Consider the following 27,152-nt stretch of genomic DNA (forward strand, 5'->3'; position numbering starts at 1 on the left):
TTGTTATTAGCTAGTGATGTAGACATAAGCGTGGTCTATTGCAGATGAGAGAGTCTGTGGGTGCAGGTAAAAAAAAAGGGGGTGGGCCTGCTGAGCTCTTTATCAGAGGGTGCCCACCTGAGTTACCTGCTCTAGCACAAAAGCACAAATTCATTTCCAAACCATATTCTTTTCTCTGGTAAAACATGTCAATAGACACAAGTTTGGAAAAGTTAAAACAAGTATGTTGGTTTAATCAACACTCACAATAAAATGATTTTCAATGCATAGCAGCTAACTATGTTATAATTTCCTTTGGTCCTACTACAAAAGCCACCAGTTAAAAACATTGGAAAGCTTGTATAGAATCCATTATCTGTACTTTGCAGAACAGTGTGTGACTGGAGGAAATGCCGTAATTTAGCCTACCAAAAAATGATATCACAGTATAATAACAACAACAAAGTGGTGAATTTGGCTGAGTGCCATAGTTGCAAATGAAACCTAATTTGTCCAGGCAGAGCTCAGACAAATCGGGGCAGGGATGACATGCCCCCCACTACTCCAGTAACTAGCCGCTTTACCTTAATTTGGATGAGGAAGAGGAGATCACATCAATAGCCAGACCTGGTAATTAAAAATGAAAGACAAGCAGCCAAGTTAATCCAGCAATCCCAGTCATGCGTAAAATGTCCCCTTGAGCTGTTTTGGGCCCTGGCTCCAGTCCACCCAGGTCCTGAATACATGTGGTTCCCAGATGTGGCTTCTGGGAAGGATGTAGTCAGACACATAGATAGCTCTGTGACAATCACTCTGCCCAGACATCACTCTGCCCAGACACAGTGGTTAAAACACTGACTGTCACATCCCTCATGGATGTGCCTTAAGGGATGGTCATATTGGCAATTTTTTTTTTTTTTTTTTTTTTGGTCTAAGATAAGACAATAAAGACAGTGAGAGGAAACATGCTTAACATATATGTCAACCCCAGGCAGCTGTGAAATGCAGGGATTGTGCCTTGTCTGCTAAATAGTCATGTGATCAGATACATGACACACTCAGCCCTGAACATAAATAAAGTAATGAGTGGTTTCTGCTATTTGTGCTTGTGCACATGGTCTTGCAAATTGCATTGACTATGAGGCATCATTAGCAGTGTAATGACATTAAAGGCTTTTAAAGTCTGTGGTCATAGTTCTTTAGCAAAAGTGACCTATTAAATCTTAGGGCAGAAGCTGAGTAAATAATGATGCAGTGTAAAGAATGATCAACTTTTTTGAAGTGAATGCAGTATTATGTTACTAGTCCTACGATCCAACACTAACATGCTGATGTATTACAGTATCTTTGGTCATGACAATTTCACCCTGATTATCATAACTGTTCTTTAGTTTATGAACTGTCAAGGTATCCTTCAACACAATAATGCTGTTTCCTCAAAACAATGCATTTGAATCCTTAGGGTCTTGTGTTTGAAGTGTAATGATAATGGCTTTAATGATATGTGGATGTTTGCAATACTTTAATATGTATGAAGATATATCTTCTACAGATCCCCAGGGGAATAAACTGGGCATCATTCAACTGGCTTTTGGCAGACCATATGTTTGTGTACCAATATCTTAGTGTAAACTGCCACATTACCAATGATCCTGTGATCTGTGGTCAAGGTCTAGGTATTTGAGAAGTTCTGGTGGTCTCAGAGGAAACCAAGCATGGTCAACATCCAGACCTTTCACAGTTTAAAGGGAAACATCCAAGATAAGTTGATGAATATGAAGCTAAAACCTCTGAATTGGAAAGGAACGGGTTACCCTCAAAATATTCACCTGTGGTCTGCCACAAGAAATGCTCTGCCTCCACGAGGGTTTGTGGATTGAGGGTGACAGGATATACTTGTGGTTGAATCTTACCAGAGTGGTTAAAATAAAAACGGGAGTGCAGAGAGGAGAGGAAAGTAGCAGTTAAGAAAATAATGAAGGAAGAGAAATAACAGTTGAGTTATTTTATGAGGGGCTACTTGAGTATTGTGTCTTGCTGAGCACCTTTTAAAATGTTCTTCACTGTTTCTATTCCTTTTGGCCCAAGATGAAGGATGCTCCCAGCAGAGAAAACTTTGCTGTCATTCATCCCTGTGATGAGAACATAAAAATCTAAGACTCTTCTCTCGCATTCAGACTTCAGAGTTTGAACAACTGGTCAGCACTCTCAAATCAGGGTCTGCAGCTCTGTTTGATCATTTTGTGGAGTTTTTTGCTAACCCTGGAAAGACTCAGACATCCTCACCACGTGGATGCATTCCCATTTGAGAGAAAAAACTGCACATATCTCTGATCTCAACAGCAATCCCTAGAGAACAGGTTTTCATCTTTATTCGTGATAAATCTCTGAACAAAAACAAGAGATTCGGATATTCTTCAAAGGAGGCTGAGAAAATCTATAACCCGCTTGGGCGGAGCCTTTCATCAATATCACATGAGGATCTCGGTGTTCTCATGTGAAACTGGCATGGGGGTTTTGTTTTTCTACTGCAGAAGGCTGGGGTTTTGTGTGGAGCTGTGGGAATGTGGCGCAGTGTGGACACTGAAAACAAAGTTGGTCTTGACAGGTTGAAGGTCCTGCACAACGAAAGGATTGTAGAGGTCTGCCCTCAGTTGCAGTTGTTTTAATTGGTTGAAGCTGCAGAGCAGCTGTAGGCCTCTTGCTGGATCATCACAAGTTCTCCTTCAAACATAGGGATCAAGGTTTTTAACACCACCTGGATGGATGCATGGATCAAAAAAAAGTGATGAGTCTCCTCCTATAGATCTGTCAGGGCCATTTTCTGCTCTCCTTGTTGCAGAAGTAGTACTGCACCGCTACCAGGCTGGTACCTAATTAGAAATGAAAGATACATGCATTCACACACATATACAGACTGTAGAGAAAAGAATTACATTTTTTCATCCGATTTCTCATTTTCTGCATATTTTTCTCTTGCAAATTCACACGTCACCCACATTATCTGACTTCACAGGATTCAAAACTTCATATTTTTCATAATTTTATTGCATTGTATCAGACTTTTGCATTGCCCTCACATTCATACAAATATACAAGGTACATCATTTTGCATGAAATGTGACATGGGTTATTTATAATAATATACTAAAACAGATTCTGTCCTTTAACTGTTTTTACTGCTGTTTAACTGCTGGATGCTCCATTAACTTATTCCTTCTGCTGTTTTGTGCTGGCCAAGCAGCTTACGGTAAAGCCTTAGAGTGTTTTCACTTTGAATAGCTGCTGTTGCATCTGCAAATGACAGTGATGAGAGTGAAGGTGAATCATATTAGCAAGTGACCTGCTGGAAAGTTTTATGACAGAACTTTGTTAAAATATTTCACATCAATTTTATTGTCAAGACTACCTCTGCTGTCTTCCTTCAACCTGTCACCCCTCCAGATCAACAGCAACCACACCTGTGTGTCTGTCAGTGTCCTGACCTCTCTGTAACCCTGCAGGTATACACAAAGACAGGCACTGTATGACCAAACACTCACAGGACAAACAACTTTATTCATCTCTCCTTTTTGTTCTCCTTCTACTTTTTCACCTACCTCACAGAAGACACAGAAAGAAGTTCATTTTCTGGTGGAGGGCCAAATGAGCCATTTCTGACAATGATGAAAATCACAACAAATTTCTCATTGCAGTGAAACAGTCTGTGTCCTGCTGCAGGACATTCTGGTTGGCTGACCTGGAACTGATACTGTTTCAGGGGAAGGAAAATCCTTGAGCCTTACAGAACCAAAGCAACATAAAGACCTTTTGTGTCAGATTTGCACTGCATTATGTTGCATGAGATCCTTAAGTTTTCCTGCCTCAAAACACTTCCTGGCGTAATCTTTACACTCTGGTAGGCACATTGTCATTTTACAGATGGAGCATTTGGAGCATGGAGAGAATAACAGCACCTTACCACACATTACATACTGTATGACTTTTTCTGTACAGTCTCGTGCTTCCTTAATATTGTGTCCCATGAAAGAAGAAAGTAAACAGAATCCACTGGCCTTGTTATGGACGAAGAGAGCATGGTATGTGCATGTGTCTAAACTGTGGCCTGGGTGCTCTCATCGGGCGTCTTTTGACCTGAGATGCAGAATCGGGAGGGGACCCGTGCTTAACCTCAGCCCAAAGGAAATGAAAGAGGGAAAAGTACCAAGTCCCTGCTGACCTTTATCCCTTTACACTGTCGCTTAGAATGACCTCAGAGAACCAGCCTACAACTTGTCTGCCCCCCCCCCCACATACCCACACCCACACACACACCACCTCAGCATGTTTTAAATACTTTGCAGTCCCTCATTTAAAAATGCATACAGCACACTGTGGTGCTTTCAGATGAACTGAATGGGAGAAACAAGCCTGCTGTCTATCAAAATGAACACTTCCTCTCTGTTTGACACATGACAAAGTAACACCTGTGTGATACAAAACAGACCCCCAGCCTTTTCAAGCCATCAAGCTATGTAAGTTGTTTGGATTTAATAATCATTCTAACACATCTATGGTGGTGCGCCAGAAGAGTGGAGTGAATCAAGTTTTTTGGCAGTGGAGCTCCATGTATTAGCGACTGAGAAAAACGTTGTGAACTCAGCTGCAATTTACTGCATGTAAGAATAATAAAAGATGACAGAAACAATCATTACCTGATAACTCACAGGTGAAGTCACAGGCTCCCTAACTGTTGACCTTATGAAGTACAGTGCTTTTACTACCCTACATGTATATAGTATGCAGGAACCCAAAGCTTGCACCGTTATGTGTGAGGGAGGAGGAATTTAACGGTCAATTACTGTTTGGATGCACAAGGCCTTGATTTTGCATTTTAAAAAGTTTTGGCTGTGATGAAGTACCATTCACTATCACAGCATACGAGTGCCATAGTGAGTCAGGTTAAGTAGACACACTATAAATAGTTCCTGTTTGGTGCTATAGGTTAGGGTGGTGCAAAGAGGGTATGAACCAAGCCAAAGATTTTTGTGTGTGTGTCATTAGCCACTTCCTCCTATGTCTCCTTTGTACAGCTATGGTCACTTGACCCTCATAAAAGTGATGAACAGTGCGTCAGTGCTTACTTATGTTAACCCTCAAAAACCTACAGAGCACACTTTTCTGTTGAATCACTGTCAAAGACTTACAATGACTTCTCAAACTTACATGACCTGTGTCTGAGTGACTCTTCTAATCAGTATTTAAAAGCTCTGCCTCAGTATTCGAGTCATGAATGGGTTTTAAGACGTCTAAGGGCAGAATGGCTCATTTCTCAGTAAACATATGATGCCGGTAAATGCACAGCCAGGATGGTTTCATGGGGTTCACTGTAATGCTACACCACAAGTTGTAGGGCATAACTCTGCCTGTGTGACTTTAATGGAAACGAGGGAGAGTGGAGGCTCCACCTTCAAGTTTCTACTTCTGCAGTGTGTTGGTTAACAAGTCTGTTTAAACATGTTACTTCCTTCCTCACAAAAGACAAATACATTTCCCCCCAGTGTCTGCTAACAATGACTTTTATAGATTATATTTGTCCCAGGATTTGCTGGTTTATGTACTGCGCTGCCTTACATTTCTTGCTCTAAAGCCTGTCATGTAGCATCAAGGGATGTGACTAAACTACATAACACACATAAGCATGGATTGCTATATCAGCAATACTATGTGGACGTGCTGTATGCTCTTCATTTAAATGAACCTATCAGTTACAGCGTGTCTATACAATTCACAGGACAGCAAATGATGGATGATTACCATAAAATTCAGAGTTATTTTGGAAGCAGTGAGACAAACGGGTGGGATAGAAGCTACCAGTGTTGTCATTGGTGTATTGTATCAGGCCAAGCTGGCTAGTGAAGTACAGTGCTTTTACTGTACTTATTCAGTGTGGTGTAGTCAGCTATGTGAGTTGGTTGAAAACTTTTCCTGCTGATACAGAAGAAAGACTGATGCTACATCAGCATGTCCTTACAAATCAATGCGGGGTAGGATTAAACTAGTAAGCTCTAATGTTATAATATAGTGTTGTAAATACAAATGTAATAAATATTATTCTAAAAATTATTATGCATGCTAACATAAGTCCCGGGTAATAAGTCAACTGGATAACCAACATCATTTAATCTGGCTGGTTTGGGGATTTGGGGTTTTTGAGTCTTCATTGATTGATGTTTTGAATAAAATGACATGACTGATTTTGGATTGTTACCCTGCATTCAGGCCAAGCGTGCAAGCTGGATGATATACAGAGCAAGGCCATTATTTATAGTGGATTGCGGAGTGGCATGTTGTAGGTTTGCTGCCAGACCTGTAGTGGCACACACACTGACCTGATTTTCTGCTCTTTTCTGCAGCCAAATAAATTAAACTTTGAACCAATTAAGTTTCTTGCATGAATCTACCTTTGGTCAGCTGTTGTTGTGGTAGACAGCCTGCAAGCCTGCACCATCCGCAACTTAGTTGCCATCTATCACTTTAGTGGTGGAGTAACTTAACACTGAGCAGCATACTCAATAAAGACAAAGTATTCCCACCTTTACCTGATTCAGTAAGCAAGCAGGGGTAGCAGGACTCATTACGGCTCACATGGGGCACAGTGTCATGCCACGACTCATAAAATACATGGTCACAGCAGTTGTTGGGGCCATGCAGCTCACTTACACAAGCATTATTTATGCTGGGTTTGCGCTGGGGGCTGGTAAGAGCAGTTTGGTGCCCTCTCTGTCACGCTGCTTGGAGGGGTCCAACCTGGGCTAGGTTTTTATAAGCCTTTAGTGCCAGGGGCCCCAGCTCACTGTGGCGTGGGAAACTGCGCTAATCATCAGGTTATGTGGAGGTTTTTACGGTGCATTTTTTAAAGAAGCTGGAGATCCAGAGACCATGACCTGTGTAAATTTCATGCACAAATAAAAATGCCTACATCCACATATTACTCACAACCACAAACCTAAACACTTAAATGATTCTTCTATTAATTGTAACTTAAGCCAAGATTAGCAATACTTTTTGTTGCTCATCTCTCTGCTGTATCGGATGCATTCAGCCAGGATGTGTGTTTGTGGTATGAGCAATGTGAATCCACATCTTAGAGTTGCTGTAAAGTTGCTCCAGTGCACTGCTGAATCATCCCTCTTTTGGTGAATGAATCAGCTGTGACCAAAGCTAAAATATATCAAACTCATATTCACATTTTTACAATGACAGTCATTTAGCATCATAAACGAAGTACACGTTCTGTTTTTGTAGAAATTTGGAGAGAAGACTTGAAAACAAAAGACACTATATGTGGTTCTACAAAATTATCAGAATAAATTTCAACTTCAACAATCAGCTCTTTCAAACCCAGGAAGAGTAGGAAAAACGAAATACAACGCTGATTAAAACTTAATCAGATGGAGGAACTTCATTAATTATACTGCTCTCCATACTTTTTCAAGGATTTTTTGCAAACATAATTGACTCAGAAGTTGTAATTTGTACATGTGTCAGTTAACTTGGCTAATTTTCATCAATTTCAAGTTACACATGACAGCATTTCAATATACTGTATGTTCATATATGTAAGGTTCAACAAAGAATCTGTGACGTATAAATTCCTCTTTTTATTTTCAATTAACAACAAAACTAAGAGACTGTAGCAAGAAAACTATAGTACAATAGCTCCCAACACAGAATATATGTTAGGAGTGTGAGACTAAGTTTAGTATGCTCAAAAATTATAATGTTAACATGACGATGTTTAGCATTACGTCTTAACACGTCTGCGTGTTAGCATGCTAAATCTGCTAATATGCAGTAAGCACAGCTGAAGCTGATAGGAATGTCGTCAGTTTTGTTGGTATCTGGTTATACAGTAATGTGTGCAAATCATTTTACATGTAGAGATGCTTCATTGCATAAATAGACTATTTGTCCAGTTGGGGGCAGTACAACACAGACGGCAAATGAGAAACTCTATATCTATTGCAAATCAATCGTTAACTCAATGCAAGAGTTGTCACAAATATGAAAAAAAAACCAAAAGCCAACCTCTTGGTGGTGCTAGAGAAGTCAGGCGATCAGTCAAATCATTAGGTTGATCCTCTGGAGACCATGAATGTACATATGTGGATATCTATCCAATAGTTGCCATTCTTTTAATTCTTTTAGCTTGCATAGATAAAAACAACGTTCAAAAACTGCTACAATGTTATTAGTCCAATACATATACATATATATACTGTATATGCATTAACAAATGTGCATATATGGGGCAGTTGTGACCTAACGGATAGGGAGTCGGACTTGTAACCCAGAAAGTCGAGGGTTTGAGTCTCAGGTCCAACAGGGATTGTCAGTGGGCAGAGTGACACCCTCAATACCATGATGTGAGGCAAGGCACTAAACCCCCAACTGCTCCCTGGGCGCTGCAGCACTGCCCACCACTCCAGGTGTGTGTGCACGGTGTGCTTGTGTGTTCACTACTGTGTGTGTGCACTGTGAGTGGTAATAGAATTTCCCCATTGTGGCACTAGTAAGGGAATTAAATTTTATATATATGCATATTCGTACAGCTGCAGGCTGTATGCATGCTTAAAAGAGAAAAGTAAGGGAGATCTGTGACACAGTGTTTATCAGTGACATCTGGGATGTTTTTAAGCTGCAAGCTTCCCAAAAAAGGGCCATTTTCTGCTATCAGACATATGGATCTTTCCTTCCTTCTTTTTTTCTAATTGAGTGTTGTGCTTGATGAAATGAATGAGGTTCACAGTGTGGCTTTTTGCCTGTGTGGGCTCTGAAAGGTTTTACATATTAGGAAAACTGCAGTTTCACGAATTTTGTTGCAGTCCTGGGGCACTCAGTCACGTCAAAACAAAAAGCCAAAGATTTTACACTGTGGCCTGACAAGTTATAAAAGCCCAGCATTACATAGTCGTGGCTCTGCAATGGGACTGCAACATGTGACCACATTATTTTCATAAGTGATTTTGACCAGGTATTTTTTTGGACTGTTACAGTACTGAGCTAAAGCGAAATTTCAAAATCTGTTTTCAAACACACCCATAAATGATTAACTAAAGTCATCATTTAAAATAACTGGAAGTTTTATTTAACGTTCCTGTGACAAAATATTTTTAAAAATTGAACATTTTTGAATCGTTAAGTTTGGTGGGGGTGTATAATGTAATACAAACCATTAGTACAAAACCATGAGAAGTAAATCAAAAATCACATGATCTATTACCCATTAATATACATATACTTAAAAGTGGTACATCCTACAAAGAAGTCATCTATATAAGAAAGAGGACATTTTATTGGTGTTGGGAGAGGACACAGTACACTTTGTCTCATAGCAGGTGTCTCTTCTTCCAGTGTTTCCATATGGAACATATGTTCACGCCATCAAAGCTTAGTATATTACTGGGCTTATCTCTGCTTATGGAAGTGCACAGCTACAGTGAGGTTCCCAGGGTACAGCATGAAAGCCTTAAGTGCAGTGAGTTCAGGCACCTGTCAGGGCTACACAGGAGTGTTTGTGTGCATACTGTCGGCAACTGGATGTGTTCTTATACATTCTGCTGGACGCTTTTTTTTTTCAGGATTTAGATGTTTTTCACACCTGCTTTAAGCACTACTTCAACTGTCTTGTCGTAACGAACGTAACATCCTGCAGTATTTTGGATTGTACAGAGGTTGACTTACATGTATAAAAATACACAGAATCCGAGATTATGACAAATTTTGATGACATTTAATTAGCATGTGATGTGTTAGCTATGAACAGAATTTATTCTCCCAGATAATCCGTAGATACTTATTAACAGCTTTCATATGCATGGTGAGTGAGTTTTTAGTGGTACCAGGAAAGCTTGGTAATATTAATCATGTAGGATCTTCTCTGTCACTTTTATGTTTTGGGAAAAGAAAAAGTTCAGTTTGTTTGCTTTGAATGTCTTTTTTCTTATTATATTATACTGAGACTTTTTATGCTCATTTTTAACTTGCCGTCCTTATTCTTCAAATGATAGATTATAGCAAAGTCTCTATGTTTCTGCGTGTTTCCCATAAGTCCCATCTGTTGATCTATATTATGCTATGATAATCCTGCCAATTGCTGCTTATCTATTCCTGATGCGAAATAATCTAAGATATCCCCTGAGCTTTTTATTTATTCGTGTTGCATCATGGCACACATCTGGGACCAGTTGTTTGTGGCATTTAAAGCCTCCCAATGAGCGGATGGAACCTGAGACCTTCCCATGAGTTCATGATGTGCTTCATCTCCCTTGCTCCACCATGCTGCAGAGCCCAAACCGCAGCAGATGTTATTGAGTGCACATTTGTAAATATTTACCCTGGTGAGGAGCCTGTGAAACTGAGGGAGGTGCATAGTCAATGGCAACATTGACAAAGCAGCAGATATTGGCCTCAGAATTTGCCCCGTGTTTACAGTCTCAGAAGTCGTGTTCAAAAGGCAGCGCAGTTACATAGCAGATTCCAATTTCACAGAAAAGGCTTGGAGGAAGTTTACATCTTTAAACTATTGGAGGCAGCCAATAGGTCTGGTTTTAGAACTGGCAGGCGCTTAGGTGGAGGTAGTAACAAGCTTGGAGTGCATTTATAGTGACCCATGCCATGATTTCACATTGCAGCATTCTCTGCTGAGCCTTGAGTGGCTGGGATATACAGTACTGATAAACAGTTTGTCATGTTAACCTGACATAGCTGATTAGGCTGATTTGAGCAGCTGATGTTGGTTTTTACGACAGAATAAATGAATAAAAGGGAAACCTTGGGGAAGTTTAGGAAAAACCTTTATTTAACCACTCTCTAGAGATAATAGTAGAAGCATGTGCTCTGAGAACAAGAAAGGGAAGGAAAAAAGCAATAAGTTTTAGTTTGATATGAAGCCTGACCTGCTGCCAAGTGACATGTCCCAAGAGAGAGGGGTCAAAATGTGCCTCAGTGCTCAAGGACCCTTTCTTTCTAATGAAGACAAAACAGGCACGCTACGCCACAGTCTGCCTGGATGCCAGCCATTACCACAGCTAATTGGTAATCACTAGATTAATCAGCAAAAGAGGAACATTTCAGGGAGTCATTCAGAGAGAGGCAGGTTTTTCAACTTGTGCAAGATTAGTATTAAATACTTTCTGGTGTCTGGACTCTGATTGCCTAACTCATTTTCGATATCCCATTCTTGCTTGATAGGTTTTGAAAAAGTTACTGAGAGGTACTGGAAAAGCAAACCAAAGTTGCTGTCTTGTAAACGCTTGAATACACAGACATGGACTTACATGAATGCTGTTTCTGAGGAGATCCTTCTGCATGTCTCAGGAATGTTTGAAACAGTTTTGAGGTGCCCAAATGGTGTCAGACATGATCTTGCATGTCCGTCCGTGTGGTGGGCAAAAACTCCTTTGCTCGCCAACATGAAGATCCAGAAGGGAATAAAAGCATTAATTATGTATTATTTGAATGATTATACAAGCATACAAGATTAGGAAGTGCAGTGATCTTCCATGTTGCAATAACAGCCTGCCTGTGTTGGTACAGCACGTCTCATTATCGCCATTCCCACAGCTGGATATGGGCTAACAAGGTAGCCAACATTCACTCCCTAATTAGCTCCTCTGGTACCCCACATTCTTCTCTCAGAGCTCAGTGCCGGGCTTCGGAGCCTTGCTTTTCTTTGCCATGCAGGGGGTGAAAGATATTGATTTGCTTCTTTAATGATAAATTCCCTTTGTGCTACGGAAGCCAGTTAGTGAGGTCTATAGCAGTGGGCAGACCTTTCTGTCTGTGAAATGCTTAAGCAGGAGAAAAATATGGGGGTAGATTCTTGGAATATGAATTTGGAGAGTCTGACAAGCCTCTCTATGTCTTGTCTGGAATTGGCCTTGAGTCTTGAGGCAGAGCAGCACTGAAGGGATGACAGTCAATAATTTGCGCATGCACAGCAGGCAGAAAATTTGCAGCAAATTCCTTGAGAAGTATTGACTTGTAATGCCTAATCACCAAAACGGAGATGCCCATTCTAGCACATATATAATGCACTTGTAATACTCTACATCCCTGTTAGTAACAGGCTACCATGACATTCAAGTTAGGAAACAGTTGCTGGTAGTCAGACAGGACAAGTGGTCAAGAGAAGGATTATAGGTCAGAAAGAGGAAAGGGAATGAAAGGGTTAATAGGACACAGGGAGGGTCAGAGATTGGGCGCTGTGAGGAACCCTTTCAGCCATGGTGTAGGGTGTCACCACACAACATGCCTGCTTTTATTTAGCAACAGGCAACAAGTTGTAGGGAAACCCAATCCACTTGCCGGCAGCCACCCACCCCTCCTTCAGAACGGGCCGCCCTGGTCTCCATGGCGTCTTCCTGTTCTCTTGTCTGTTTTTCCCTGCATGAAATCCCTTGTAAGATGACGTGGGAAGCTTTTTATAGCCCACCACTCTAGCTTTTCTAGTATGGCCAAGTTGCCACCTCTCATGTTACATCAGATGGTGGTTACCCTGCCAATGATGGCCCAAGGGCAGATGCAAAGCCCTGCATGAGGTTTTGTCGTGTGATGGAGATGGGGGACTAACTTTATATGTATGGCTGTTTGAAAATACTCTAAAAGAAGGGGAACCACTGGTCAACATTCCTCTTCTATGTGCCTTCTGGATGGTTTCAAGAGATGCAAACCAATTGCGTGTGTGACTGCAGAATCGAAACCACTCTGAGTAAGACTTTGGTTGACCAAACACACTCATCTTAGAAATGTGGTATTGTTTCCACATGAGGCCTGTGTCCTGTTTCAGAATTAGGTCCTTGACCTTGCAACTGAGTTTTTAATATAAAAATTCTTCACATAGCCAAACATTGATGTGAGATGACTGATTAAAAAGGATGAATAAAACACAAGCTAAATGTCTCCTGTTGTTAAAGGGAGCAAGTTACAATTTTCCATCACACAAAGTGGAAACAGAGGTTGTGTTAGCCAGCCAACATCCAGACGTTGGACAGGAATAACCTTTTGGCTTGCTCATATCTCATTAACATGCTAACATTGATTAGAAATTATCTGTGCAGTATTTGAAGGCTTAACTTGTGTATGTTGTTTGGGTCCATGTGTTTGGGATGGCGTGTCAGACATTATGTAGAGTCGTGTCTGGCCTGCTTGATTAATGATAGGAAAGGTCAGCCAAACAAGCTCCCTGGCTCTCCATTTCCAGACAACAGTGTAAGGTTCACTGTTTTCAGTCAGCACTGGATTTACCAGGACCATGTTATTGCCTCTGCATGTTTCAAATCTTATGACCAATGACATGGCTGTAAGTGTATGCCTAAATGTGCTTTTAAAATGAAATCTGAGGACCAGCCTGAAAGTTAGGTGACCTGGTATATTATTTCAAGACTATCAGATCAAGATTATTTGTGATAGGCTATATGATGCAGTGCTTTCAGTGAAAACATGTACTACAGTATTCAGTATGACTTAACATGAAATTATATAAACTATTACTATATAAGCTGTAACATTTGGTGTACAGCCATTAAAAACATACAAGATTTGTTGACCAATTCACTTTGGTCCATATGGAAAAATAAAAAAAATAACACTATTAGATGGACTGGCACTGAAGTTTGTGACTTTTTTTGACTTTTCCTCTAGCAGTAGTTTCACATTGTTGTTGAGGGAAATGCCTTGACTGGGCGAACTGCCATAGGAATTAGTACATACATTCATGTTTCACTGAGAATAAAGTGTACTCACTCAAGTGATCCTTGATCATTTTTCTAGAATGCCGTCTTGCATTCATCTGACAGAACAGATGTCCTGCTATTTTAACCAATTGAGCTGTTTGCACATACTGCAATAACAGGCATAGGTTTTATTCACATGAAACACAGCTCAACCAAGAATGAAGCAGATTTTCATTTCTTGATGTTTTCTGCCATTTTAGAGGCATAATTGCAGTGATTGTTCGCTGGGGTCTGAAGATGACCTGCAATTGTTCCTTTGCCTGAACACATCCTTTGTGGGCACAGAGTTCTGAAACTGCAGCTGCTCAGTCATCACCTGAACTGATCTTGACCAAGAACAGCTGCAGTGAGAATTTCATATCTCAGTTTGGGCTGCCTGTCATTTAGATTTTCAGCCAATCAAAGAACAACATGAAAAGGTGCAGAACGCACTGTTCAACAAGATTTCGTTATGCCAGTTCTGATTTTGTTAGGGAAAGGCACACGCAAACAAAAGCAGTGGAGTTAAATTGAAAAAGAAATCTGTGGGACTTGGCAGAGAAGGAAACATTTAATGTTTTCCTGCATTTTAGAAACATAAATATGCAGATGGATGATGCAAGCTTAGGATGTGCCTCTGCTCTTTTATACTTTATATGCAATGTAGCACTGTGGTTCAACATACGTTCACTCCATGATCTTACGTGTTTCAAATTAATATGGCACAGATTGGAGGAACATTTTTTCTATGTATTTTACTTAAAAGAAAAAATATTTTAAATGCTGCCACTTCTTACATAAAATAGAGAAAAATGTACTTTTGGTTGCATAGCGATAACCCTATCCGCACATGTATGTATTAATAGCAAATAAGAAACAGGCATCTAAAATCCTCTCAACTTCCAGTACAGTGTTTGAAGAGTGCCATTTCAATGTTTTTTTTTTTTTTTTTTTTTTTTTGCTTCAAAGCGAAACCACACATTTTCAGTCTCACTCTCATATGAATTCTATTTTCACCTGATAATCTGTAAAGTGGCAAGCCATTTGTGGATTTTGAATGGAGACCTGATACAGTGAAGGTCTGTGAAAAATCAATGGCAAACAGTTATCTGATGAAAAGCAGATGTGCAGAAACAAAATGCAAAGTAAACTGTAAAGATGATGCACTATGTGGCAAACCCCTTGTGGTCTCGTGACCCAGATATGACTGACGTACAGTTGTAGCATCTGAGGCAAATAACTGAGACGCTGTGAGGTTATGGGAGGCCTACAGCCGGTGAGTGAGCTGTTTGGTCAGACAGGCTCCATGTGCGAGTGATAAAAGTGTAAAACCGTCCAAACAAAAGGCACATGAGATGACATCTCTATCTGAGAAAACCCCAACATTCTCACACTAATGATAAGGCCAGGTCCCCTGCGTGTCTGCATCAGTGTCTGACAGACTCGGGTCAACTCTGCACCATCATTTCAGTCACTCAGTGCTAAATACACAAATGAACCACAAGTAATTAAATAGCCATTTTGAAAGCAAAGAATCATTTGAAAAATATAACTTTGCTGATTTACTGTATAGTAAAGAATAATTTCCAAGTGACCCAATCTGGAAGATAAACACAACCAGCACTTTGGAATATCATTTTCTTAATCTTCTCTTATTATGCTTTATAATTTTAGCATTATAGTGCACAGAAATCATTAATGAGCGTGCTGAAAGCAATGCTGGCACTTGCCTGCCACTGCAGAAAGCTATGAGAGCTGCAGAAAGTGGCGTGTAGCCGCAGTTCACCAGCAATCACAAAGATCTAAGTCAAATACCCCTATTCCCCATCATCACACAACAAAGGTTTTCCCAGCAGCCACTTGGTATTCCGTGCGGAGAACTTGCGTGAAGATGCCTGGACCCACAGCTTCCTCCCTTTTATATCAAGCATTGTTTTACATATGTCTGCCTTGTTTTGAAGCCCAGAGATTAAGACACTCTGTGAACAGGGCATGTAATCCTCAAAGCAATACAGGCAATTAAGGCATTTATAAGATAGGATCAATTTATGAAATATGGTTGTTTAATGCCAGTTATCACTAGAGATATAACTGGAAGCTCTGGAGACATGCAGGTAATTAAGAGGGCATGATAGGTGCAAACAACCAGCAGTCACATGGGAGACACGCTCAGATTGCTCATTCACTCACACAGGCAGGAATCAGTATATTAAAACACTGCAGACCCAAGATATCAGACAGTAGACTACTTATATGTTAATCAAACATTGTACAAACATTAGCATCCAGTGACAATGGGCATAATTTACTGTTCACAATGTGAATCAATGGCAGCAAAGTGCCAGAGGTGAGATTCCCTGGCAAAACGTCATGAGACTTCTGACTAAACCAATTGATTTGTGCATTGTCCAATACCAGTCTTTACCAAGCATAGACAAAAAGATATAATGTTAGGGTTCACCTCATTTAAATGCAACTTAACTAAAACTGAAACCCCAATTTTGTGTTCCCAGTACAGTCGATAGGATCTGCTGGCCTGTTGTAAAACTGTACGGACAGGAGGAATCAGTTCCCCAAGTCATGACCCCATTTTGGTTCCCTGCCTCACAGAGCACAAACTGGTTTTAATAAAATTCAGGACAAGGCCAAATTAATTTAGTGCGGGTTAAAAAAGATCAAAAATGTGAAGATTGGATTCACATTAGGGGAAACGATCCAAACAAGTGTTTTTGACACAATGTCTCCTGGTTTCCAGTGGAAATAGTTCAATTCCAAATTAGACGGTACAACACAGCTGTATCTATAATGTCTTTGTATTACAGATGCATAATGTTTCAATACAGAAATGTAGGTACTGTATCTGATTTTCTTCTCCTTTCACAGCGGTAATGAATACACAAATTAAACCTGATGTACATGTTTAGTAAAGCGTTGACACTTTTTGGTGATGCAGCCAATCAGCCTTCCACCCGTCCCTGTTTCATTAAGAACTCTGCGTGAGAGCATGTTGTGTTCCTCCAGAGGCCACACACACTGACATAATTCTGCCCAATCAATCATAATAAACATCACTAGCAATCAAGATCTACATCAAATTGAGCTAATGTTAGCCTTGCCTTCCTAGAGCCTTAAAGACATGATGAAATAACTGAGTGAGTTAGTAGGCCCTGAATGCCAAACTCCAGTCTTGAAGGACTTGGGCAGCTCTCCTGGTAATCCTTCCAGTTTGCAGCAGCTTTATCTCATCTGTCAAAAGGAATTAATATTTCTGTGATAAAATTTGCCACATTGTTGAAAAATCACCAAGTCAAAAGTGAGGGCAGATTAAATGCCCTAAACAATGTGAATGTAAACCAGAGGGGGTAAGTGAACTTTAGAGCAGCATAAGGATTCTAGCGTGACTTGGATTCAGGTCTTGAGATGTTTTGCCTTCAGAGCATGCCAGACTGATAAGGATGATAGGTAAGATAGCAAGTCCTATACTCCCAGTAAAGAGTTAGCAACTATAGCTGAGCTGGAGGCTCATGGGTGGACTGGGAACATTTGACTCCTTCCTATCAGCTCTTAGTATTTCTACAAATTCTACTCACATCTTGGGAAGGACGACCATCCTGGCTGAGAATGAAAGGCTTTGGAAAGGGCTTGGGAAATACATAATTTCACATTTTTAAATGATAGTACAGGTTTATTTCAGCTTGAGTCTTATTTCATAGTTTTTATCATTATTTCTATTGTTTATGATTACGGTGAACTCCAAATGTAATTGCTGAAATTTGAGAACATCACAATAAAATCTAATGAGGCAAGAAATGAGTGGTCAGGCAATCGGACAAGTTGTGAACAAGCCAGCCATTCAGCCATATTATCTCAACTGGTTTATTTAGAGATCCAATCAAAGTGAGTACACAAAACTATCAGTAATGTCGCATCATTGCACAGGCAAACTGCGTGCTTGCACAATTTTGGCACAAGTACACAAGTAAAAGTTGAACCAGAAATTCACTGTGAACTGCAATAGATATTTACAATCACTGGCAGTGAATTAGGGTTTTTTTTTGCCTGTATGCATACCACATACAGACAATGCATCATATAATATTAGCTTGGCAGTACTTTTTATCATACAGGTATGGGTAGGTACAGGTAATTTTGCCTTTTGGGTTTCGTACACAGAGAAGGGGATAAACATTTAAAATGACTGTCAGTGTTGGGTGTTGTTACAAAAGGGCCCGATTGGTTTATCAGTCAAAACAACCAGCTGCTTGATCTCATAAGATGAATAAGATGACTACTAAATAAAATTAATATTCATCATATAAAATCCAAAACTTTAAAATGAGCTCGCACAGAATCCGAATACTTTACCGAACAGTTTGAGCAAAACATTATTGGCTTTTGTTTTTCTCTTCCAAAGAAGTTTTTCTGACATGGGAGTTTGAAGTTGGCTGATTCTCATCTCAACAATTGCTTTGATGAGTGCAATGCTATTATGGTAGACAGAAGTGATGGTCAAAATCCTGCAAGTTGAAATAAACTGAAATTCCCTTTAAAGTATTGTCAAGGTTTGATGGAGCCCTGGAGCTTACGAGCTCACGATCACGCACAGATGTAGCTGAAAGTGTTGGTACTCATCTACTTATAAAAAGAACAGACAAGTTTTTTTTCCCCTAAAATAAGATGAAACTTATAAAAGTAATTGGCAACTGGTTTTCTTTTCCATATTTAACAGAACAGCCACTTTGCTTTTGAGTTTGGACTTCAGTTGATTTTCAATAAATGAAAATGGCATGGGCAAAACCATTTTGCAGCACACTCTTTAGAGGCACTACTCTGTACTCTGTGCACTTCTCAGCTGGTAGTTTGGCAACCAGCTCCTGTTCTCTCAGGCCTGAGTGGGTTTCAGCTCTTTCCTAAAATGTTCAGTTGAATTACAATCAGGACACATAGTGGCAACTTCAGATGCTTTGGATTGTTATCTTGTTGGAGGAGTTATGACCTCCAACTGAGACAGAGCTCTGACACTGGGCAGTATGTTCCTCTTCAAAATGGCTTGATAATCTGATAATCTTTCATTGTGCTCTGGACAGTCAAGGCACCCTGGACCAGACACCGCAAATCAACCCCACAACTTTACTGAGCCGCCTCAATGTTTCGCTGCTGGGATGTTCTTTTTCAGCTTGGCTTCTGTGAAAAGAGAACCGATGTGATTTACAAGCGAGCTCCCCTTTTATTTGTCCACAGGTCATTCTCAGAAACACTGCGCCTTATCAGTGTGCTTTTCAGCAAAGTCCCTTCTGGAATTTAAGTTTCTTTTTCAAAATTGTGCCTTTTGGGCTCTTCTTCCAAGGAGCTTGCTACTGTTCAGAAAGCAATACAGGATGCAACTGGGCATTGACTGTTTTGAAGTTTCCTTGATTCTTTACACACAATTAAGAATATCCTTCTGTTTAATCTATTTTATCTGCCTCTTGCAGCCATGTCCAGGGAGGTGTTCTGGAGCTTGAACTGTGACCACAGGAACATTAAGCTACTTGGAAAAGGTCTTATAGTCTTTATCATGCTTAGCAGCTATTGGCTTCCTCTTCTTGCTACTTAACTTTCATCCTCTTCTCTGAAAACTTTTGCTTCTCTTGTTCAATGTGGTGCACACAATAATATCCAACAGCACATTGAGGACTGTCCTTCAGTTAAATAGGAGATAAATTTAATGGCACCTATCATACAAATTAAAGTCTCATTGAAATACCACTGCAATCCACTCATTTATCACCACTTCTAAGGGGTACCAATAATTTCCCACCATTTAAGATTATTGGAGAATGAGTAGCAGAGCTTCTGACTTTTTCAAACAGAAGGCATGCAAGTATGCATGACCAAAGGGCTTTATTTTGAACATTTTTCATAAAGAACACAGCATTCCTTCAAACACCAAGCTCCCTTTCCCTACTCTCAGTTTCTTCTGGGAAGGTAATTAATTTAACCGAAATTGAAATACGCATTATTCATTACAACACTTTAAAGCCTATTGCTTTTGCAAATATTTCCACAGTTAGTATTGGAAACTCTGTGCTTTGTTTAAATTGATGCAGGTGGTGAATGATTTAGTTTAGTGAGAAAGTGAAAAAAAAAGTGTGTTTTCAGTGTGTGTGTGTATCTGGGTGAAAGTGTATTAACCAGACTCTCAGCTTGACAAGCCTCTGGTGGTGACTGTCTGCAGAATCAGAGGGTTGGGAGAACAGGGACCAAAGCCTGTCGCTGTGCATTCAACTGCCACAAGCTTACATTAAAATCAGCTAAGCTCTGCTCCACATCCACTGAGTTTAACACTACAGGCTGCAACCAAAGGTCAAAGCCCAAAAGGCAGACAAATACCTGCTACAGAACAATACGACAAACCCCCAGAGTACATGGGCACCTTTTCTGTGAATGTATAAGGCTGAGAGCTGCTCTGGCTTATCTTTCCAGTCACATGGAATTCATGCTTATTTCCTGATAATAGTAGAGCGTTGAGGCTAACTCATCTAAATGCTGGGTCAGGCCCACACCATCAGGGCTGTTTTTCCACCGATCCCTTCATTGTGACCTGGCACTTTCTCAGAGTTTACTTCTTTAAAAAGCTCCATTGAGCTTCTGTTGGCGTGGGATGGTTGGACCTCTGCTCCACATCACACAGTGTTGCCTTTCCTCCACCTTTTATTTCATTCTTCAGTGACGTTGAATGCAAAGTGTCCATTTATAGGTTTTGAGGCCCTTTCTGTTGTCATTCATCCCCTTTTCCCCAATTATGCTGTTTTGCTAGCACTAGTACATCTGTTTCTGATTCCATCTGAGGGGAGTGGGAAAATAAATGCATCAGTAAAGATTTAGAAAGCGAGAGAACGCAATTAAAATATGGGGATTTAGGCGTCATATTACTCCTATGAAAACATTTATTTTAAGGAAGAGTAATGGCTTCAACAAATTTTTATTTTAATTTTGATCTATGTATGGTGATTGTAAATTGTCTTTTTTGGGTGTCTTTTGACCACGCCTTACCCTTGAGAATTAAGGTTATATACTGTTTCTCTTATTTCTTATATGCAAGTGTTTATAATGTTTATAATCTGGCTGTGGGTTTAAAAAAAACGTTACTTATGTTGTGGGAGTTTCATTCGAATAGTTCAATACCCTGTGATGGACTGGTGACCTTTCACCCAAAGAGAGCTGGGATAGGCTCCAGCAGATCCCTGTGACACTCAAATAGGAATAAGCAGGTGTTGATAATGGATGGATGGATATAAGTTCAATATCCCTTCTCCATTTTGAAGTGTTTTTGTTCCCCTGAACCTCAAAGAAGTGTATCTGGCTCTTCACTTGCTAAATGCTTCATTATGTTCACCAGCTGGTTGCTAATTTTATCTGTCTGCTGTTTATTGGTACTTGGCAAATAAGCATCCAACAGGGTTATTAGAGCCTTCTTGGAAACTAGGCTAATGAGAGCTGTGAGCATTAACCAAAACATTGTGCTGAAAAAGGCTAAAACGCTCCACTAACCTGAGGTGGATGGATTCTTAGGGACTTGTCACTACTAACACCTTTCACATTACACATAGACATTTAATCCACTGTTAATATACAAAAGCTTATTAATGCAGTGCTAATCTACAAATTTCTTAATGTGAACATTGATAAAAAGAAATACAAATATATATAATTATTATAATTGGTCATTGTAAAGTTTTGATGTTTTTAGAAGAGATGACTTTATATAGCCGGCTTTCAGCACACAGATAATATTTATTAATGTCTGTTAAATTGACTCATGGACTGACTAACTTGGGTGAACAGAGATGGCGAAGGTCAGGTGTGTTGTATTATAATCAGCAGAAGGGAAACTGGGAATAAAGTGAGGTCTGTTTGTTGCAGATCCTGTTGTGCATCAGCCAAAGTGATGGTGAAATGTTGTGACATCCTGAAAACAAGGCACCTCCCTTCATGCTGCTGTTTGATCATATTCAACTCCTGTCACCCACCTTTAACTTGACACTCCACTGTAAACCACCTTGACCCTATTTTTAATCCCTTTCTTTCTTTTAGGATCATAGTGATGGTATCCCTTCGTAAGGTTGGATGGTACCTTGTCATTTTCACATTCTGTTGTGTGACTTCTCTGCAACACAGTATTAACCTCTGTTGCTGCGTCACAGTGCTAACACATAATTTTACTCAGCAGTTGTTTCCCTGCCACCACACGCACATCTGTATTTGATGATGCTTTCAAGCTGAGTTCAAGCTAAGGTTACTACAAATTACAAGAAAGGTCACTACATTTTATTACAGAATGACAACTGGTATTTTAACTGAACACACTGACTTAAGACCGTGTCTCCTGTAGAAGAAACTGGCTTTCCTGCACTAAGGTATTATGTTTCATTGGTAGGATATATTTTACTCTTTCAACTAACCACTACTCTGCCCGTGTTATTTCAGTGCAGCATGTTAAGTATTGCAGTAAACAGGGACTCCAGCCAGTCACCACAGTGTGGTTTCTGATTGCATGCAGGAGTACGGGTGACTGAGGGGATTCAATAGAGCAGTGTTAGCTGGTGCCCTCCACCAAACAAATAAGTTTAGATGACATCAGCTTGTTCATTTTAATTATCTTCTAATCCTCTCTGCTTTGAACAAGGCTCATACCAAGCCTGGTGGGCTGTCATGAGCAAACGTAGACACGTTTGGGGCTTGTTGGGATAATCAAATAGCTGATGAATGTAAAATCAGGGAGGAGGAAGCAGGCATTGTGTTTTTTCTTTTTTCTTTTCAACTTCCACTGTGTCCTGCACACTCAGTAATTATAATGTAAACTTATTATCTGAGTGAGTGAACAAAAATTACTGGAAAAAAAAAGATTCTTTACTTTAATCTCATATAACTCATATTGGTATAATTGATGTAATTTCTTTGTCATTTCAACATCATTATAGAAAACACAGAAGAACAAAAATGATCCTTCTGTTAATCTTTTGCACAGAAGCATCTCACTTAAAGCAAACTAATTTGCACAGGGTTGTCTTTTAATGGTGTTTTTTTCTTTTTTAATATAAAAGAAAAATACTTCAGGGTTTTTAGATGGGTTTTAAAGTTGAGGTCCTTGAAATTTAATTTCTCTGTGATTTGGTCACACTTGTGGTAAAGACTTACAAATCCCAGAGTTACATTCAAAGTCACCAAAAGGCAGGAAACATGTTTTGAGCAGCTACAGAAATACAGAAGTGTAACTTCTATATCTGTTTACATCACACTTGAATCCCAGAGTGAGACTGAGGCCAAACTTTTGACCAGTGCTGTATATATGGAGAAGTAATTAACCCTCAGGGGTCGACGAACGCACCGGCACGTTTTGTGGCATGTCCTCCTGATAACAAAACAAACTTAATGGCTGCAACTACATTTCATACCTACGGCAAAGTAACAGCCACAAATAGTATCAATAATTGTGAAATAACTTTGAAATATGTTTTCTAAGAAGACGATACTTGTTACTTCAAACTAGTGAACCATATTTAAGGTCTTTTTTGTAATCCTAATGTCAGCTAGCTGATCTAATTTAGGTTATAGATTGCAACAGGAGTATATAGATACTATTGAATGGCAGTGATTCTTTAAAATCCACACTCATTTTCATGATTTAGTTTTTGGTGTTTTCTTATCTGTTGCCCCAGCTGTATTTTATTTGTGTGTGATCCCTGTGAGAAAGTTTGTTGGAGAGCCACACTGGGACTTCTTTATGGTGAAGTCATTCTCAAATTATAGGTAAATTGCTTCAAAGGGTGTAATGGGTTTAATTGCTGAGCTTTGGTTGATGACGTTGTACAACAGGACAATGGAGCATAATGTGCATTGCCAGTGGGATTTGAAGGATCTGTACTTGGGTATATTTTAATGTAGCTTTCCGCACTGTTGCTTTGTTACAAAGAAATACAGCTGTCAAGTGAATGCCTACAGCTACACACTGACTTACAGTGTGGCATCTGCAATAAATAATGGCCCTTTAATACAACACTTTGAAAATAATGCTGTGGTGTTTACATGACTAGTGTAACAAACGTGTTATAGTTTTATTAAATACATGAAATTAGCCAGTGTGGTTTAAAATGTGAAAGCTTATTGCATGAAGGTGTTTTAAGTTTAAATATTACTGTGCTCTGTACAAGAATAAATATGGCTAACAGTACAGTTCAAGGTTTCAAACTCCTGATGATGAGCATGAATATAATACTTCTTTTAATTACTTTTTGACTGAACTGATTTATGCTTAGTAAATCTCCATCATGACCAGATCTCCAAATGCTTTTTCACTGACATGTTCTAACTAACCTTGTCTGAACACTGTCTCTTTTTAACCTTTAAATGGATGAAAAATGATAAAAATTTTAAAAAAAGAGAAAAGATAAAAAAAGATATTAAGCAAAAAAAAAAAAAAATCACACAAAGTCTAACAAAAAGTAGGAATTTGACCTCTGAGAGGTTTTCAGCTTAGATGATATCATAACAGCTGTATCCATCTTCAGAGCGAATGTGTGAGGGATGCTCTCTTTTGAAGTGTGAAGGGTAGTCAGTCAGACTTTGCAGGTCAAAGTAATTACAGAGTAGTTTGAAGAGAGAGGCCAGAGAGGTCAGAGAGAAGTGGCTGTTCCAGCCTGCTACAGCCTGACCGCCCTCCAGAGGTTACTGTTAATACTGGCAACATCTCTCTTTTGGTAAATGCATATTTTCAACAATTTTGATGTCATGAAGAAGGAAAGTTATTTCTTTTCCACATAATGTTTTGTGTAGAGTCAAAGATCTGGATTTTTATATCCTGGCCCCCACACACCAGCATTAAAATATTATTCATAGTAATTAATATTGATTTAATTATTTGACTATAAGGGACTCATGCCCTTTAAGATTCTCACAAGTGAGGCTGGTGGGGGAGCCAGTCTCAGCTGACATTGAATGAGATGTGGGATACACCCAGGTAAAATATTCCATACATGAACAAATGTTTGTACAAATGTTCTTTATATGTGAATATTTGCTTGCATATTCTCTATTATAATGACAAATCTTTAATTATTTTGTCCACTCCATTTCTATGAAACTGGTGTGGTGAACCTGGTTGTATGGATGTATAAATATAATAGTGTGTGATTTGTGTTTCTTTTAAATGTCTTTGTGGGACTACTTGTTTGTCTGTTACTGTCCTGCTGTGAGATGGCACTGCTACTGCTCCACAGCTGTCCTTGGCTGTAAGACACTATGATAAAACGCTGTAACATGTGTGCCGGACAGGAGGTCAGGGTGTGGGAAAGCATGTTACTCTGTGCGTGAATGCATGTGATAGGTCATAACCCTAGACTGCCCCAGATACCATCATTATTCCTATGACAAGCAGCATTTTAGTACATCCATAAATCACTGTTAGATCAATGCCACACAGTTTGTCCTGGTTCTGACAGCATGAAATGTTCTCTGAAGCATGTACTGTAGTTTCTCTGCCTGAGTCAAAATGCTATTATAAAAACATCTTGTGCATGCCTGAGCTTCGTAGCCAGAAAATTAATGTTTAAAAAACCAGCTCTTACTTGTTGATGGTGATCTCCCTCTTGCACAGCCATATCTCATGTATCACCATTGCAGCTGAGCCATTAGTGACCCTCTATCTCTTTTTCTGTAGCTCTCTCTATGCGAGCCTGTGACCTATAAAAGAAAGAGCAGGTCTGGGCGTGAGATGAAAGGAGATGTCACTCAGCATCTGCAACAAGGCTGCCCACCTGCTCCAAATACCACACAGCCAGATAGCTAATGGGATACCTGACTGGATTAGCAGAGCGATGCTGGAATACAGTATTTCATTAAGGGTCACTGCTGCTTGGCTGATTTTAGTCGGGCTCTGCTATTGAGTGGTGGCAGGACAGGGATGCAGGACAATGAGGCGATTATCTGTCACTTGATAATGCTGCCAAATACCAGCAGTGCCATGTTGATTGAGCTGCTATCAAATGCCAGGATCTTTGGCTCTGTGGAACAGGTGGAAACTGTTTCACAGAGCCTCAGGAGACCCCATCCCAATATGTAACTACTAATATGTAAATACAGTACTATGCATTATTCTTGCTCATTGACTGTGTGTCTATGCAGAACATAACCCTGCTGTAAGTCATAAAGAGGTCAGGAAATACAACTCCACTTGTCAGGGAATTAATGGGTAGCTGACAATGTTCAAAGACAATACTTATTTAAATGACTTTAAATCCAACCAAGTCCTCATACAAAGGTTTTTATGAGTTTGTGCTTTGGAAACATCATCTTCATCACTTTGTTGAAGCTGTTAATAGGTAATTAATCCTTAATGTCCATGACAGGAGAATACTTGTTGAATACTAGAGATGTTAAACATGTACTCCACTGTCAGGAAGAGGTAACACAAATTTTCAGCGTATGCATCGGGTTTATTTGACAATGATTTAGTGTACTTTGATTATTTGATTAGTTCAAAATGGCATAAACAACATGGCAGGTATAGTTTAAGAAATCTAAACAATAAAATACTAACAAAATGTATCTCCATAAATGTACGGAACAATTATTTTTCAGTTCAGCTGCCTGTAATTTGCTGCCTAATCTAGTCCTAGTTTCTGAACAGTTATTTGTATTTACTCACCAAAACGTGTGTTCAGTTAAAGTCTGATTTATCTATGTCAAGTAGGTAAAGGAACTTAGGGCTTATATGCAGCGAAATGCTAAATAGGTGACAACACACTGTGATAAAGTTTGCAAGAGAGGAGCAGCTAAGCCTGCAGACAACAGCAGGTGTTGCAATGTGCATTGCAGCTCAGACTTGGCCTAGGTCCCTTCACTGTGTTTTCCATCAAACCCCCAGTGAGTCATTATGTATAGTTTGTTTCATGTGTCAAGGAACAGTTGTGCTCTGTCAGTGCTCTTGGAAACATATTATGTATATCTGGACTCAACCACAACATTAAGCTACTGTAACTAAAACAGGTGATGTTTTATTATACGAGTCTTTTGGCTGAATATATATTTTGAACTCTATGAACCAGTGCTACCTGGGAAACCTGAATTAATTTACATATTAATTCTATACCACTGCCCACCTGATAGACTACAGTGTAGCAGCTTGTGTTAGATCAATTAAAATGCATAGCAAAAACAAATTAAAATTACGATGGTGAAATTGACCAATACACAGGGTTAGATTTAATTTTCACAGATAATGAAAGTGTGTCAGAATGAGGTCTTTAAGTTAAGGAAAATAGCTAAAAGGTTTTTCATAGATATGACTACAAACAAAAGTTGTTTTTTTTTAAATCCAGGTGTGAATAGGCCTCCTTTAGAAGCCAGTACAGCAAAATGATCATACAGTATTATACC

The 27,152-nt window shown here is 39.5% G+C and overlaps 1 long non-coding RNA gene across 1 annotated transcript in view; it reads right to left on the reverse strand.

The window, feature by feature from the left end:
* Positions 1 to 208: 208 nt before the first annotated feature.
* Positions 209 to 27,152, reverse strand: part of LOC113129806 (uncharacterized) — a 30,548-nt gene continuing 3,604 nt past the window's right edge. The window contains exons 2-4 of the long non-coding RNA XR_003295645.1: positions 25,343 to 25,457; positions 3,389 to 3,476; positions 209 to 2,852 (exon numbers count right to left, since the gene is read on the reverse strand). This is a non-coding gene — a long non-coding RNA (uncharacterized LOC113129806). The remainder of the gene's footprint in view (positions 2,853 to 3,388; positions 3,477 to 25,342; positions 25,458 to 27,152) is intronic.

The sequence above is a fragment of the Mastacembelus armatus genome, chromosome 5 (genome assembly GCF_900324485.2).
Source record: "Mastacembelus armatus chromosome 5, fMasArm1.2, whole genome shotgun sequence".
NCBI classification, from domain to species: Eukaryota; Metazoa; Chordata; class Actinopteri; order Synbranchiformes; family Mastacembelidae; genus Mastacembelus; species Mastacembelus armatus.